This window comes from Antechinus flavipes, chromosome 3 (genome assembly GCF_016432865.1).
Source record: "Antechinus flavipes isolate AdamAnt ecotype Samford, QLD, Australia chromosome 3, AdamAnt_v2, whole genome shotgun sequence".
NCBI lineage: Eukaryota > Metazoa > Chordata > Mammalia > Dasyuromorphia > Dasyuridae > Antechinus > Antechinus flavipes.
Genome location: NC_067400.1, coordinates 405777788 through 405794047, shown reverse-complemented (window position 1 = coordinate 405794047; position 16260 = coordinate 405777788). Strand labels below are relative to the sequence as shown.

Here is a 16260-nt window from a genome sequence, read left to right as displayed (position 1 = left end):
CCTTTAATTGGGAGAACTTACTAAGTCACATACATCCCATTCCACTTTTGAATGGCATTAATTGTTGAAGTCTGTTGTTGTTTTTCATGAACAGAAGACTAAATTTGTCAGTTTGCAACTTCTCCCTATCAATATTAATTCTGTCCACACCCCCTAGGGCCAAATAAAATCATTCTGGGTTTATTTTCTCTGTAACCTTCTAATTCCTTCCAGACTAGTCAGGTCACATGTGAATCTAATAATAATAATAATAAAAATTACCTTTCCCCTCCCTGAAGTTTTTAGTGTGTTTCTCAATTCCCCTTGAGGACGGAAGGCAAAAATCACACCTTTTGCATTCCAAGCATTATGCCAGGTCTCATAGTCCTTACTTCCATTTTGAAGATACTAAACTTTTGAAAAGTCAGTCTAGTGTTGACTTGAGAATGCTTCCTAAAATGAAATAAATCTCTCTATATATCCAGTAATACAGTTCATCTCTAAAACAATTCTTTTTCAAAGCAATAAAATATGAAAGAGAAGAATATGGTATTAATTCCTATTTCCAAATGGCAACTAGGTCTCAATCTTTTACAATATAAGAAACTTTCTGATTATTCTGTTGAAGATTCTAGTACCATTTGCTTACAAAATCTACTGGTGAGTTATTGGAGCTTGGGGTGAGCTAGAAGTTATCAAGACTAAGGACAAATAAATAATAGTAAATGCTAGTAAATTAAATTCAAGTAAATTTATTGAATGCTTGCAAAATTCTCTTTATATTTGTAAAACATTATTTAGAAATTGTTCCAACATTAATTTTTGCTGATGTGTATATATCACTTAGGAACAGTAAGGTAGCACAGTGGATAGAATGCTGGGACAGAAGTCAGGAAGATTCATCTACATGAGTTTCCATATGGCCTCAGACACTTACTAATTGTTTGATCCTGGGCAAGTCACTTAACCCTGTTTGTCTCAGTTTTCTCATCTGTAAAGTAAGAAGGAAATGGTAAACCACTCCAGTATCTCTAAGAAGAAGGCATATTGGGGACTCTTCTGTGGCAGATTCATGGAAAAGAATTACCCAGGATGGGAAACTATGAATGACTGGCAATCTGTATTGCTGAAGAGGGTACCCACATAGATGAGATCATAGGTCCATCAGAATATATATATGCTTTTTCTTTGTATGTATATATGTATGTATGTATATTTGGGCAAGTCACACAGCTATCTGAGTCAGACCTTTTGTGTATTCACCAGCCTGAGGCTGCCAGGCAGTTTAACCACAGAGGTAACCATATGGTGACTAGCCTAAAGCATGTAAGTCTCAGACTAAAGGAGCAGCAACATGGCCCCTGAGGCTTAAGGAGCCAGAAGAAGAACACAGAATGGACAGAGAGTCATAAAAGTGTCAGCAAATGCCAGAACATCAGAAAATACTACTCTTATAATGGGTTATGACAGCAGTATTGTGAAACTTGCCTTTTTCAGCACAAGCAGCCTTGGAACAAACCTAAAACGCAGCCACAGACTCCACAATCAACTTATAGAGGCACGGTAATAGTACTCCACCACATGTACTCAGGCAGGAGGAATGTGTAATCCTCAATGAAAAACAAACCTCCCCAAAGCCTTCACCTTGGAAGCACAGATTTTCTAAGATTTATTCTCTTTCCTGATCTTGATATGAATCTGTAGGAAATTGTGCCCATTCATGTGTTGGAGGTAAAATGTGAATGAGTAGGGGATTGAGAAATGATTCTACTACTTGACTTTTCATTAGTAATTTTTAAATTCTATCTCAAATAATTTGCTATTTGTTTTATGGTTCTTGACAGTTCTGTTGGAGAGGAAGCATTGAATAAGGTCATAAGCTGAGTATTAATTCTATATCAAACCTCCAAAATGTTTTGATTTCAGACTTCAGTGAAATATCCATTAAGACAGTATTGAAAATAGAAAAAACTCAGTCCATTGCTCAAAATTTTCACATGAGAGTCATTTGTATGTTATTCAAAATTTAAGAAAATAATATCTCTATTAGGAAGTGGTATAGTATAGTGGAGGGGGAGATGATCACTAGTAAAGGCTAATTTGATTTGACTTTTGCTTTCAGAACTATCATCTTGCATAAACCACATAATCTACCCAACCTCAATTTCCTTATCTATGAAACAAGGAAGTTTGATAGAGATGATTTCTATAGTCTTTTCCAGATCTTTATTATTTATATTCCCAGACTTCATTTCCTTTTTTTGAATGAATTGGAATCCATGCTTCTAATTTATTGCAGTAGATGATCTCCAATTGCCTTGACATAAAAGTCCTTTGTGAAATGTTAACTAGTTGTCTAAAATGTGCATTTTATGGCTACACTGACATAGGCTAAGTTATTTATTATGTCAGGAAGCTGCATCTTGGCATCTCTGAATGGAAGCTCAATATAACCATATTCAGTAATCACCATAGTTTATCAAAGATTGATACTCCTTGATGTGAACTAATCTAAAGATCAGTCTACATTCAAAAATTTTAAAAGCACTCTGTAGATAGGCAGATTAAGTTGTTTAAACTAAGGAACATATGGGATTAATCAAGCTCTGATGTTCAATATAAATCAAGTCTGCTGAAGGGGTTAACCATGGAGTGCATTTCTGGGCTTGATCAGCAGCTGGCTAAGCCCTGTTTTCCTGTTTTCAAGGACTTTGGAAATTTTAAGGAAATAACATATGTCAAATGGCATTGTTAATGACAGTCACTAGCCACATTGATCATTTTCATAATTGGCAGTGTGCCAGCTTTGATATTTAGAATATGATAAGGAATAGGAATACATTCCAAAACTTAATATTCACCTTTAAACAGAGGTATGTGAGAGTGGGTTAAGAGAAAAGGACAAAGAGTTTACTCTATGTCTGAGAATAAGTTTCTGAACATGGGTAGCTATGTTTCCTAGAAAGCTCATCTATTATTCATAACACACCGTGATGGGTTAGGATATCTATAATTCAAAAAGGAAACACAAGGATTAAAGGCTTATGACTCTGGAATTTGAATTTTCTACAGATTTCTACATTTCAAAATATAAACATTAATATGTTTTTATGGATCCTCTTTGTGTTTAAAAGGAATGGGAAGGCCAGTAGTATTCCTACTGACTCAGGCAGCTTGGTGGCACAGTGAATAAAGAGTACTGGGCATAGAGTCAGAAGACATGAATTCAAGTCTAGCCTCAGACACTTACTATATATATATATATATATATATATATATATATTTCTCAGGACAAGCCACTTAACCTCTGATCTATTCAGTTCCATCAACTATAAAATAAAGATCATACTAACAATACCACCCAGGGTTGTTGTAAGAATTAAATGAGATAATATTTGCAAAACGCTCAGCACAGGGCCATCTGTATAATCTCAGCAGACTCACTGTTGTTAGCTAACTGCTATTTCTCAAAGGATGGGTATGCTGAAAAATGGGTTCTTTTGTTTGTCAGCTAATTCACTGAAAGTGAGCAATTAATAAAGACATTTATTTTATGGCTTTCAATCCTTTTGGATAAGATCAAGTAAAGAAATATTTGCTGCATTTTCATTACATGCATAGTCCTATGAAGATAATGTGTATAAGATGGAGTCCCTACTCACAAAGAATTGAGAACCCTCTGGGTGAAATGGTCATGAGGCAGAAAGATATTGGGCTACTCTTCTCTGACTCCAAATCCCATTTTTGGTCACTTAAATTATCCCCTCAGCGATCCATCATTCTGAGAATTTTAAAAATTCTAGTTTTCAGGTCTTATCATCTTATTTTCTTGTTTAGTGATTTCCCATAGTATAAAAATTTTAGATGGATAGTTTTATGAAACTTTCAATGTTACCTCAAAGGTAACTAATTAATTTACCTTTGCATAAAACCAGTTCCTTCTGATTCATTTAATAAGTGAAAACTAGTTACATCTAATCCGTTGAGTGAGGAAATTCTTGGAATATTAGGCTTTCACAGCCTTAACTTACTCATTTCTGAATTCCAGCAAAACTGAACTAATAGCTACTAGCTATTCCCCTATTTTATACTATCCTCTTCCATCTATTTGAATGTTTCCCACATATCTACCTGTTGAAATCTTTTCACTGAGATCATTCCATCTCTAAAATTCTGTTTCTCTTCCTTCAAAGCTAAGGTGAAATATAACTTTTTTCATGAAGCCTTCTCTGACCTATAGCCCACCCACATCTGTACCCACTTATGTTTTTGTTTTGTAACACTTTGCATAGATCTCCCTTCTTCTGTGCTCTTAGTTTATTTTTATACATTTCTTATACTACTTATATATATTAGGTTCTGAGCTCTTTGGAAACAGGAATTGTATTGGTTTTTAATCTGGATTCCCTAGGGCTCCACAGAAGTTCTGTTCCAATGTAGCATAATGACTTAGAGATTACTTTAGATTCAAAGGCTAGGCCAAAAGTGTATTAGCTCTAGTTATTTCTGCCAAATTGGAAATGTTTGGGAAAATAGTTCTGACATTAGACTGTGTCTTCTTTGCAAAGGCTAGTCTAGCCACATATGGAAAGCTATGTTAGCTCTATATGATGAACTGGTGGCTGAGAACACTAATGAAGTAAATGAATTCAAGATGTCCCTCAGCAATTATAGTAATGGAAAAGGGGTAGAGGGTATTAAAAATTATAGTTTGGGGCCATCTATAAAAATTAATTTAATTATCAGTCCTCCCAATGTGAGATCTTTGCCCAATAGCCAGATTAGTATATTGTTAGAAGAATTGAATATCATATGGATAATGTCATACCAACTTAAACCAGGAGAAAATTGTAATTAAATGAAATGAAAACTTATAAGTTCCTCTTGGAAAGGCAAATAAAGGAAGTGTAGGAGGTAATTTATTATGAACCCAAAGGCAACAATAAACACCATTTCATGGAACACTCAGTCATCTGTTTTATATTATTTCTTATAAATATAATTTTCTAAATTACTGTGAATATAGTTGCAATTTGTATGCCAAAAATCTGTTTCAGAGAAGGGAGAAAAATTCTACTGTAATACTTGTTATCTGTTTACTCTACAACTTTCCCTCCCAGCTTCTAGGAAAAACAATAGTTACTTCAGATAGAGAGAAGAAGAGAGGAGAAAGAAGAGGAAAATGGAAAGAGAGAAAAGGGCATGGAAACAGGTAGAAGGGAGAGGGACAGAGAAAGAGATAGAAATGAGAGGGGGGGGGAAGAGAAAGAGAGAGAGAGAGAGAGGGAGGGAGAGGAAAGAGAGAGAGAGAGAGAGACAGAGAGAGAGACAGAGAGAGACAGAGAGAGAGAGAGACAGAGATAGAGACAGAGACAAGAGAAAGAGAGAGAGAGACAGGAGAGAGAGAGAGGAGAGGGAGGGAGAGAGAGAGAAAAAAAGAGAGAGAGAGAGAGAGAGAGAGAGAGAGAATGAATCTCAGTGGAGAGAAATAGTCAAGATTAGAGAAAAGGGGATACAGCATTTATAGTCAAACATATACTGCTATATGGGAACATATAATGCTATGGCTTCTTGCTACAGCAAACTCTCCCAATTCTACTCATTGCATTATGTGATGGGTTAATTGTGACTAGACAAGGTCAGTTGTCCCTGCCAATGACCAGACAGGTAAGGTTCCTTATCTTACCTTACTTTACCTCTGGAATTTGAATTTTCCACAAAGATGTTCAAAATGTAAATATTAATACGTTTTTATGGATCTTCTTTGTGCTTAAAAGGAGTGGGAAGACCAATCTTCCAATTGATACAGGCAGTGAGGTGGTGTAGTGGATAAAGAGCACTGGGCATAAAGTCAGAATACATGACTTCTTCTGAGGAAGGAGATTTATTCCTCTTTCTAGGTTACACTGGATCCCATGTTCCATACTCATAAGTCATGAATCAGCTATATCTTCAGTTTCTGCCATTTTCTAGGTACGAAGGAAATATGAGTTGAATATCCTGCAAGAACTTTTGTTGATAATCCTTTGCCTATTATAGGTAGGACTCAAACTGTATGTGTACTAGAACTCCTAAATCCAAATCAATCACATGTTGGGAGACTTTAGGGTTTTGGAGAATAGTATTATGCATGGTATCTGTCATTAAGTTCTATTTGTTCATTGGATTTATGCTGAGTAAAAATATTATATGCAGCATTCCAATGCATACATTTTCTTCTTCGGGGAATTAGCTCCACTATGTTAAGATCATGTGAATGGAATTCTTAGAAATAAGAGACAAGTGAAGGCTTGGATCTACATCCTAGTTGGGTAGATCGAAAATCTCCAACAGCCCTAGAGAATGAGTGTCAACACCCCATAGAATAAAGCAGATCTGAAAGGTCATTGGTTTTCTGGTAATCATATGAGAACAAAGTACTTACTGTTTCCACCCCAGTGAGACATGGGAACCCATGAGACTCCTCAAGAAGTGACCATTAGCACCATCTATTTGATAAACTATAAAGAATTTGATAAGATCTTTAAAACTAAGTAAAGAAAATTTTGATGTCTGGTGACTTCCATGATAGGGTGAGGACAAAGAAGGACAATGAAAATGTTAGAAAATATGGTTTAGTTTAAAGAAATGAAAGATGACAAATTCTGGTAGATGATTTTAAACTTCATTACTTATCATAGGTGTTTTCTTTTTAAAAAGGCACAGTATTCAAGTTAAATTGAAAAGTATTATAACTATATTACTGAGAAAGATGACTACAAGATTGAGTAGTATTATCTCACAAAATAGTAAACAAGAAATTTCTTTATAAGATTCCCAAAATAGGATTGGCTATTGTCTACTTGAAGACCTCTAATGAGGAAAAACATATTGCTTCATGATTCAGTTCTTTCCACTTTTTAAAGTTCTAGTAAGTAGAAAGTTTTCCCCCTCACATTGAACCTAAATCTGCCTCTCAATATCTTCCACCCATTTCTCCCAGTTTTGTACTCTGGAGAATATGTTGAATCTTTTCTTTATACAAAATTTCTTCAAATTTTTGAAAATTACTATTCTGCCCCTTCTAAGTCTTCTTTTCTATATCCCTTTTAGACTTTAAAATGGCTACAAAACCTTTCAAATTAGGAGGAACTTCAGAAGAAGTAATCTGTAGCTGTATACAGCTCCTTATGATTTTTTTTTTAGCTTATTTAAGATAATTAGGAAATAGTCTCAGAGATGGTGTTTGTTCTTTGGAGCTTGAGAGATTAATTTTGAGGTATCAAAAGAAGAAGAGAAAAGAGGGACAGCATTTGGGCTGATAGCATTTGTTTGAGAAAAGTCTGAGGAAGAAAGCTTGGAAAGAATGAATAAGGAATTTCAGACTAAGAGGTTTCAGGCCTAGTTGCACAAGCTCTGGCCTGAGAAATTAAGATCATGACCTGGTTTCTCATGACACTTTATATTATCTATGTCCACAGAGAGAACAGTGATAAGAAGATAACCATTAGATTTTCCATCACATACTTTATATGTTTCAGGTGTTTCCACAAAGGAGGGTAGATCAGTGACCCATGGAGCATTCATTACTGTGAGTTACAGTAATGAGATGATGAAGTGCTATTCTTTCTCCTGACTAAATAATTTAATTTAGAGAAGACAAGATTTGTGGAAACATGATAATTGTCTTCAAGAATTTGAAAGACTATCCCATAAGAATTAGACTTGATCAGTTTAGCCCCAGAGGGCAGCAATGAATAGTTTTTTTCCCTTCCTATGAATTATATAAGTTATGCTGGTGATTCAACCCTAGAATAGTCTAAAGGACTAACTAGGTCCTTGGAGAGAGGAGGCAGGATTGATTAAAGGAACTGTTCAATCTACAATAATCCCCAACCATTTTTTTCGAGGATTATGAAAGTCTCATGGAAGTCTCTCAACATATTTATATAGCACTTTAAAAGTTTGTGAATATATATGATATCTCCAACAGCCTCAGCAGCTGAGAACCTTTATTAAGGTATCCCAACAGCCATCCAGAGCCTACCTACCCTTCTCCCCTAACCATTAGGAGAGCTTTCCAACTTCAGTTACAGTGTTAGCTAAATTTAGAAAGAAAACAAAGAGAAATCCCTAGTTGCTCTTTTAAAAAATATGTTTTAAGCTTTCTTGAGTATTGTTTGTTTCCTTGATTTTTTGTGGCACTCTCTCCAGTTATTTGCATTCCAATTAACAACAACATCAAATCAGTAGCAGCAGCAATAGCAGAAGGCAAAGTCAAGAACCTCCTGTTGTCATGATCTGTAAAAAATACTTGTGAGAATCCTTTAAAGACTGTGACCCCTACAAAATTTCTTCTCAACCTCGGTCGTTCTCTATCTACCTGGGAAAATTGGATGACATTTTGCTGTATCTGTGTTTCTGGTTGACCTCTATGAAAACAGCCCACTCTTAATCTTTGTCTAAGGGCTTAGTGGTGGCAGACACAATTCTCATCCTGGGATTCATCATTGAAGATTGGAGATCTACCAGATAAGAACACAAGGTTTAAAGTAGGCCTGACTTCTTTGGTGTTAAAGAATGTATCAGTCATCAGGTGTGTTATCTTCCTAATGGTATTTTTTTTTCATAAACCTGATCTTCTGACCATATACAATGTTTGGGTTGTTACTTCCCATTATATCCTGATCATCACTATTGGAAATATTGCAAATTTGGCCAGTGCTATTGCAAATGGCTATTTAGTTGTCCTTTGTTCTGGAAAAGGATCAAAATGATATCACTATGTTAGATGTCTGTGTGTCTGACTGTGGTTGATAAGACTAAGATGAGCTTGGAATGTTCTGGCCCAGGTCAGACATAAATATGCCCTATGAACATTTGGAGTAGCTTCTTTAATTTTGCACATCTAGCAAATTGCAAATGCTATTGCAAACAACTGAAATTTGGCTAACATTGTTATTGAGCTCACAATTTGGAGACTGTATTGATGTTGTTGCAGGAGGTGGCAGATGCAAATTAGCAGAAATGAGTGCTACAATACAAAAAAAAAACTGGTTAATATTCTGGTCTCACAGCTGTTGATCAGATAATGACATTTGGCTCTCAGATGATTGACTGTAGATTCATTTCTGGATGGAATATGTTATCCGGGTATGAGGAATACTTTTTACCCTGGAAAATTTACCCAGAAAATCTCAGCTTTGGTTTTGAAAGCTTCTCCAAAAACAGAACTAAAACAATTGAATTTACAAAAAGATATTGAGTCAAAAATCCAGGAGGGTTCCCATCTGATGGGTGAAAAAGATTTTAAGAAGTATGAGTTTGAGAATGAAAAAAGAGCCTGGTTGTGCTTCCCAGATAGTGGAACCTTTCTGTACTTTCTGTGAAGGGTGGATCTTGGACTCCAATCAACCAATATTTCTTGCTGACATGGGTCTTTCTTTTCTCAATATGACTGTCCTGGATTTTGACTGTATCACTACTGAATATGCCTACCCTCAGGGTCTGAGTGACTCAATGCTAGTCTTCTCATGAAAGCCTTAGTATTATGATATTATGGAAATAGTGGCTTTCACAAAACTATGAGAAAAGTATAACAGGTCTGATCTCTGGAATAATCCAGATGGCCTGTTTGAGTCTCTTTTTGGTCTCTGTTTTCATGCCTGGAAGTACTTTGAACTTATAAGTTTCTTTCTTTGAAGACATCCATATTAGATTAATTTAAAGTAAGGAATTGTTCTCAATATTTATAGAAGGATCTCAAACTTTCTTCACCTCTGGAATTTAGTAAATTGCTCTTATCCTACTAAATGATACATAGAGATGAATCCAAAACCTGTATCTTTAATTTCTATCAGTCTATTCATTGCTGCTAGAATTGTTCTTTAGACCTTTGATTTGACTATGACAATTGCTACAAGAAAATTACAATAGAATCAGAAAAAGACATTATAAATGGTGTGCAGAACTTAGAACTATCTTCTAGATTTGTGTATTTCATCATGATCATCTTGGTCCTCAGTTCTGAAGCTTTTGGCTTGTGTTGATTTCAATCTTTTTTATGGCAATAGACCACATGATATATTTTCAATATGCTCAGAAAACTCTTGGAAATCAGTTTTGTTGTCCTGATACAAAGTCTCCAATGAAGAAGAAAGTAATGGGTCTGTTGTGTAACACAGTCAATTGAATGCTATCCCTTTTACTGAATTATAGCAACAATCCTTACTTTAGTACACCCATAAATAGTTAAGATGTTTCTTTTAAATTTATGACAGTTATACCTTAAGGGATAAGTATCAAAGAAATTAAAATTGTGTAGATATGACTTAAAAAGTCCCCTTCGTATCTACAGATTAAACACCTAGGAAAAATACCCCATCAATTGAAATATGGGGGAATATATTGGTAATGCTGATGTTCCTCATTTGCCCTAAGGGAAGAGACAGCCTAGAATAAAAAAGTGATGTTTATGCTTTATATGATTGCTCTTTGATAGATGCCCATTGTCTACCCATCTATATGTTCCAGAATTTTGCTTGTCCCCTAAAATTGTAGTTGTCCTCATTCTTTTTGGATAAGGCTAGCCTCATGTTCTTTGTGATTTATTCCCATCATTAAATATAATTATTAAAATAATTTCTCTCCAAGTATGAAAATTGGGATTTGTTAACCGGGTCTCAGTATTATACTATTGATGATGAAGGTTTGAGACATATGTGGAAAGTTTTGATATTCCTGTAGTACTTTCTTGCCATGGATGTTTTAGTTGAACTTGGGAGAGCACATTTATTTTTATTATTACTACATGTTATGGAATAGAGCAAAATATATTACACATATGTAGCACTTCATAAAATGAACTAGCATATAAGCCACAGGTATAGTTATAACATAATATTATAACCATCTTTTTTACATAAAGATGCAAGACAAGCTGAAAGTTGTCTTCATGTGGCAATAAATGGAATATAATAAACTAAGAGCTAGAAATGAACATATCTGAATTTCATTCCTGCCACTGATTTAAATCAATTCTATAATCTTATATTATTATGAGAGTTTTAAACCTGGTGAGTTCAATGTAAAATATGAAAAAGGTTTTGTTTTACAAGTCATCCAACTTGCATTTTAGCAGACTTTTGATAAATTAATTCTATCTGTAGCCAGAAACTTTTTAAATAATTATATAGTAAGAATGGATTCATAAATGTATTCTATCTAAATATCTTTTAAAAAACTAAAGAAGTTTGCATTTAGCTTTCATTCATATATATAAGCATATATATAAACCTATATAAATATACACATTCACATATATGATATGCATATCACATGTGTGTATATACATATATGTATATATGACATTTCATTTGGACTTCACAATAGCAGTCAAGAATAGGTATTATTAGTATCATTACTTCATTTTAGGGATTAGGAAACTAAAATGGTAAACTACCTGGTCACACAGTAAGCATGTCAGAGGCAGGATTTGAATCTAGGACTACTTAACTCAAATCTAGCAATCTATCCATTATAATATACTACCTCACTTAATATATTACTATGTATTTAAAGAACCATATAAGTTCCCTGGAAGATCATGTATCAGAGTCATTAAGTATCAGTTTATATCCCTAAAGACTTAACTGAACTCATGCTCTGTGCTAGCTAACTGAATCTGACTTCTGATAAGGTCTAGTGTCTGTTTCTAATTCAAGATACAACTGGCCTAGTATTTGGACCATCGATTGTTTTTGAGGGCTGGCTATTGTTTTTCTCAGATTCTTAAGTGAAAAAGACTAGAGCTGGACTATCTTCCCTTTCTGGTGGGGGAATGTCAATGCTCATACTTAGCAACGGAGAGTAGGAAGAAGAATTGAAGCAGACAGAGAAAAAGATCTCAGAAAAGCAGGAGAATTCTGAGTAATGAAAGCAAAGAGAAAAGAAGTTATAAAGGAAGAAAGTGGATACTAAAGGAAAATAACTTGGAAAAAACTCTGATCCATGAAATGACCAATCATGATTGCAGAAGAATGACAATTAATCATACTTCCCACCCCTTAGAAGAGAGATGATAGATTAAAGGTAGGAAATGAGATCTATTTTCTGGATATTAAGCAACAGGTACATTTATTTTACTTAACTTATTTGTTAACATGGAGAACTTTTTTTTGGAGGGAGGGAGGGAGACAAATGAGAAAATGAAGAGTACTAGTGAAATCTTTTAAAAATTCACAGAAGACAGGAAGAAATTTAAAAAGGGGCCATACTAATTGTACACCATTTCAAAGTCAAATTCTTTTTGAACAGTAAAATAACTGTTTGGACATGTATACTAATATTGTATTTAATTTATACTTTAACATATTTAACATGTTTTGGTCAACCTGCCATCTGTGGGAGGAGGTGGGGGAAGAAGGGGAAAAATTGGAACAAAAGGTTTGGCAATTGTCAATGCTGTAAAATTACCCATGCATATAACTTGTAAATAAAAAGCTATAATAATTTTTTTAAAAGGGGCCATAGATGAATAAGGCAGCATTAAATGCATTATGTATTTTAAAACAACAAAAAAAGACAAGTAGAGATGAGCACAGTATGCTCTTACATATATGCATATAAATGTATATGTGTATATGATTATAGACATCTATGAACATGTATATCTATGTGCATAGATGCACATGTACAATATCTAAATAAATATGCACTTAATTGTAGCTTTCTGGGGAGAGGGGAGGAAGGGGAGGAAGTTAAAAGTTCACATCAGAGAACAAAAGAAAACCTTTAAGGAATCAAAGAAAAGATGAACAGCTCTGAACACAACGTGTAGTATTTATCATATAGACTTTCTTGACATGGAAATTTATTGTTTTATCTTTTGAATCATCTCTTATGTCTGCTATGCACATAATAATTTTTTCTTTTCTTATTTTGTATTTGTTTAAAATAAATTAAAAAATTAAAATCTTAAAAAACAAGCTATATGTAATAGAGATTCATGATTTCATATACAATCCTTTGTTTATAAAGGATTGTACTGTTATTTGTTTATAAAAATGACCATGTTGATGCTTTAAAGTTAAAGTTAATGAAAAAAAAGAACATTTTTAAATGGGGGCTGGTTCATTCTGTCAAATGCTACATAAATATAAGAACTTCAGACTGTAATTATGAGATCATTGATGGTGTTGTAAAAAAGCACTTCTTGTATAGAGGGGTCAAAAACCACAATGGAGGTGAGATAGGGTTAAGTAATTAAGTAGATAGTGAGGAAGCAGGCAATGAGTATAAAATATACTTACAAGAATTTTGACAGTGAGGGAAATAAGCTGGTGCAAAAGGATCTCTGGGCCAAGGAGGTCTTTTTTTTTTTTTTTTTTAATGTTTCCGCTTAAGATAAGGGAGGCCTTGGCATGTTTATAAACAGAGAAGAATAATTGAAGACCAAATGGGATGAAATGAAGGGAAGAAGGGGATAGAACCAGTGGACTCAATAGAGTCAAGTACATGTAGAAAATAAAGGAAGAAATAAAAGGCATAATTGGAAGACTTAGGCTTGACCAGAAGGAAAGTCACCTCATCTCCCAAGAGATAAAATTTAAAATAAAACTTTGATTACATGAAATCTAAGAACTTCTACTATACAAATAAAATTAATGCACAAAGTTAAGGAAGTAGTTGAATTAATTGTTGAAGTTGAAGTTGAAATAATTTTTGTATCAGATTTCTCTGATAAGGGCTTAGTATCCAAGATATATAAACAATTAATAGATATTTAAGACCAAAAGTCTTTTTCCAAGAAAGAAATGGTAAAAAGATTTGAACAGTTCTAGAAGGTATTACAAACTATTAATGATCTTGTGAAAGAATGTTCCAAATGACTAATAACAAGAAATATATACATATATATCAAAACAACTCTAAAGTTTAACCTCATAACCAGAAAAATAAGCTAACCTCATAAAATATGAGCATATTTATGATGGAGAAAGAGTAATAATATAGGCACACTAGTATATTGTTATTAGAGCTATGAATTAATGTAGCCATTTTGAAATGTAAATTTGTAATTATGCTAATAAAGTGACTAAAATGTCCCCTTAACTGAGAGTTCACTATTAGATTTAGATGCCAAGAAGGCCATTAATAAGAAGAAAGTTCCAATATACATAAAAATATTTAAAACAGATTTTTTTTGTCCTAGTAAAAAGTAGAAACAAGTGTCCATCAACTGAAGATTAAAGTTAAATAAACTACATGAAAGTATTGGAATATTACTGTGTTGTAAGAAATGATGAACATGATGAATACCAAAAAAAAAAAAAAAAAAGTGGAAAGGTCCACATAACTTAATGCAGAGAGAAGTAAGAAGAGTCAAGAAAACAATATATTCAATAGCTACAACAGCATAAATGGGGGGAAAGCACCCAATTTAATTCTTGTAAAATTTAAAAGAAAACACATGCTCAAAAGAAGTAATATCATCTCATTTGATCTTCATGAATAACATCGTAAAGTACTATTTTCCTCTTTTTATTTTTGACCTTTAAAATTAGTATTTGTTATTTGGAAGGAGAAGGAAGAAGAATACTGGGGGAAATTATGGTAATATAAAAAGAGACACAATACACATTTAATTATTTTTTTAATTTAAAAAGTTTTTTGGAAACATCTCTTCCCCTCTCCTTTACATTTTAACTTTTCTTTTCCTCTGTCCTTCCATCTCTCACAGTTATTCTTACCTAACTTCTCAATTAGGCATTATGATTTTTGTCTAGCAATTATAAGTTTTCCACTAAGGGCCATTTTGTTCTGGACCCAAACATATGATGACAGGGTTTTGTTTTGAAAAGAATTTGTCCTTTAATGAGAGGGGTAAGACACCTGTTTTCACACTCTTTAGTCCTTTTTACCTGCACTCTGGAGCACTGGGGAAGATTACTTAAAGCTTAATTTTCATTCATATCTAAAGTCTCTCATAAAGAGAGAACAAAAAGGTACTCATTGTACCATATGAATAAGGAATTTGCTATTTATTTTCTTCACACAAAAGAAATATTAAACCCAAAGATTCACAAATAATACATTGATAGATTTAAAACTGGACATAGTAATTTATAAGTACATTACACTTTGTTTGAAACTTAAAATCATCATACATAGAACAGTTTATGAGATTGAAAAATTCAGCATTTCACATTTCTCCTTTATATTGTTCTGTCCAAAGTATTTCCTCCAGATCCCAATTTTCTCAGCAAACCAGGTCAGAAACAAAAAAAACTCCTTCTCCTATTGATGATCATTCCCTCTGATACAGAAATTCTCTTTACAACTAATCAGTTCATATCACAGAATAGTGGATCTCAAGATCTCTGTAGCTCATAAAGCTGGATATATGCATCTCAAGATCATGGTTCAGTCATCTATGCTCAAGAAAGAAGCTGAACAGAAGTGATAACCAGGACTCATACTTGGACTCTAGATCTCCTAAATCATGAATATATCTTAACTGCCATGTGCTTAGAGTTGACCATTTCTGCTAGAAAGAGAGAAGGGCACTAAACCTACCATAAATTCCTCTGAGGAGAGGTTCTAAGATGTCTTAGAGAATCACCTCTTCTTAAAGATTCACTGAACTCTTCCTGATCAGTGGTCAATAATGGGACTGATTACATTGTTATTTAAAAGCATTAGCTCTTCAGGGCTAACCCTCATGTGTCTCTAGAATTCATATGTTTCTATAGGTCCTCCTCCATGAATGCTCCCTACAACACTCTCCCCCACTCCATTTTCATTTTATAAAAAAGATAGTGTTTTTTTTTATATGTCAATGATATACTGGATCACAGTCATAAAACACTGAGTGAAAGGAACAAAGAGAAAGTATAGTCATGGTGTGTATAGAATATTACTATGCTGATTCTCATTCTCATTTAGGAACGTTCTAAAGGGTGGCAGGTGAATAAGAGAAAATGTAAGGACATAAAATGATATTTTCCAAATATCTAGTGAAACTTCTTGTTTTGTATATGATAAATGAATTGTTTTTCTTCTGGGTTTACCTTTGCTTTGTTATAACATTAATAATTTTATAATCTGAAACCAAACTTAAAGAGCAATGAAAATATATAAACAAAAATTTATGAAAAATTGCATGTTTCTCCTAGAAATTTCACACTTTTTTTTTTACTGAATTTACACTCTCTTTCAAAATGGTTAGGAAAGAAACTTGTCTTTTCATTACTTTCTTTTTAAAAAAATCGAAAGGAGGAAAAAAAGAACCAGTGAACACAC

The 16260-nt window shown here is 33.7% G+C and overlaps 1 pseudogene; it reads left to right on the top strand.

The window, feature by feature from the left end:
* Positions 1-525: 525 nt before the first annotated feature.
* Positions 526-10137, top strand: LOC127557287 (solute carrier family 40 protein member 1-like; annotated as a pseudogene).
* The last annotated feature ends 6123 nt before the right edge of the window (positions 10138-16260 follow it).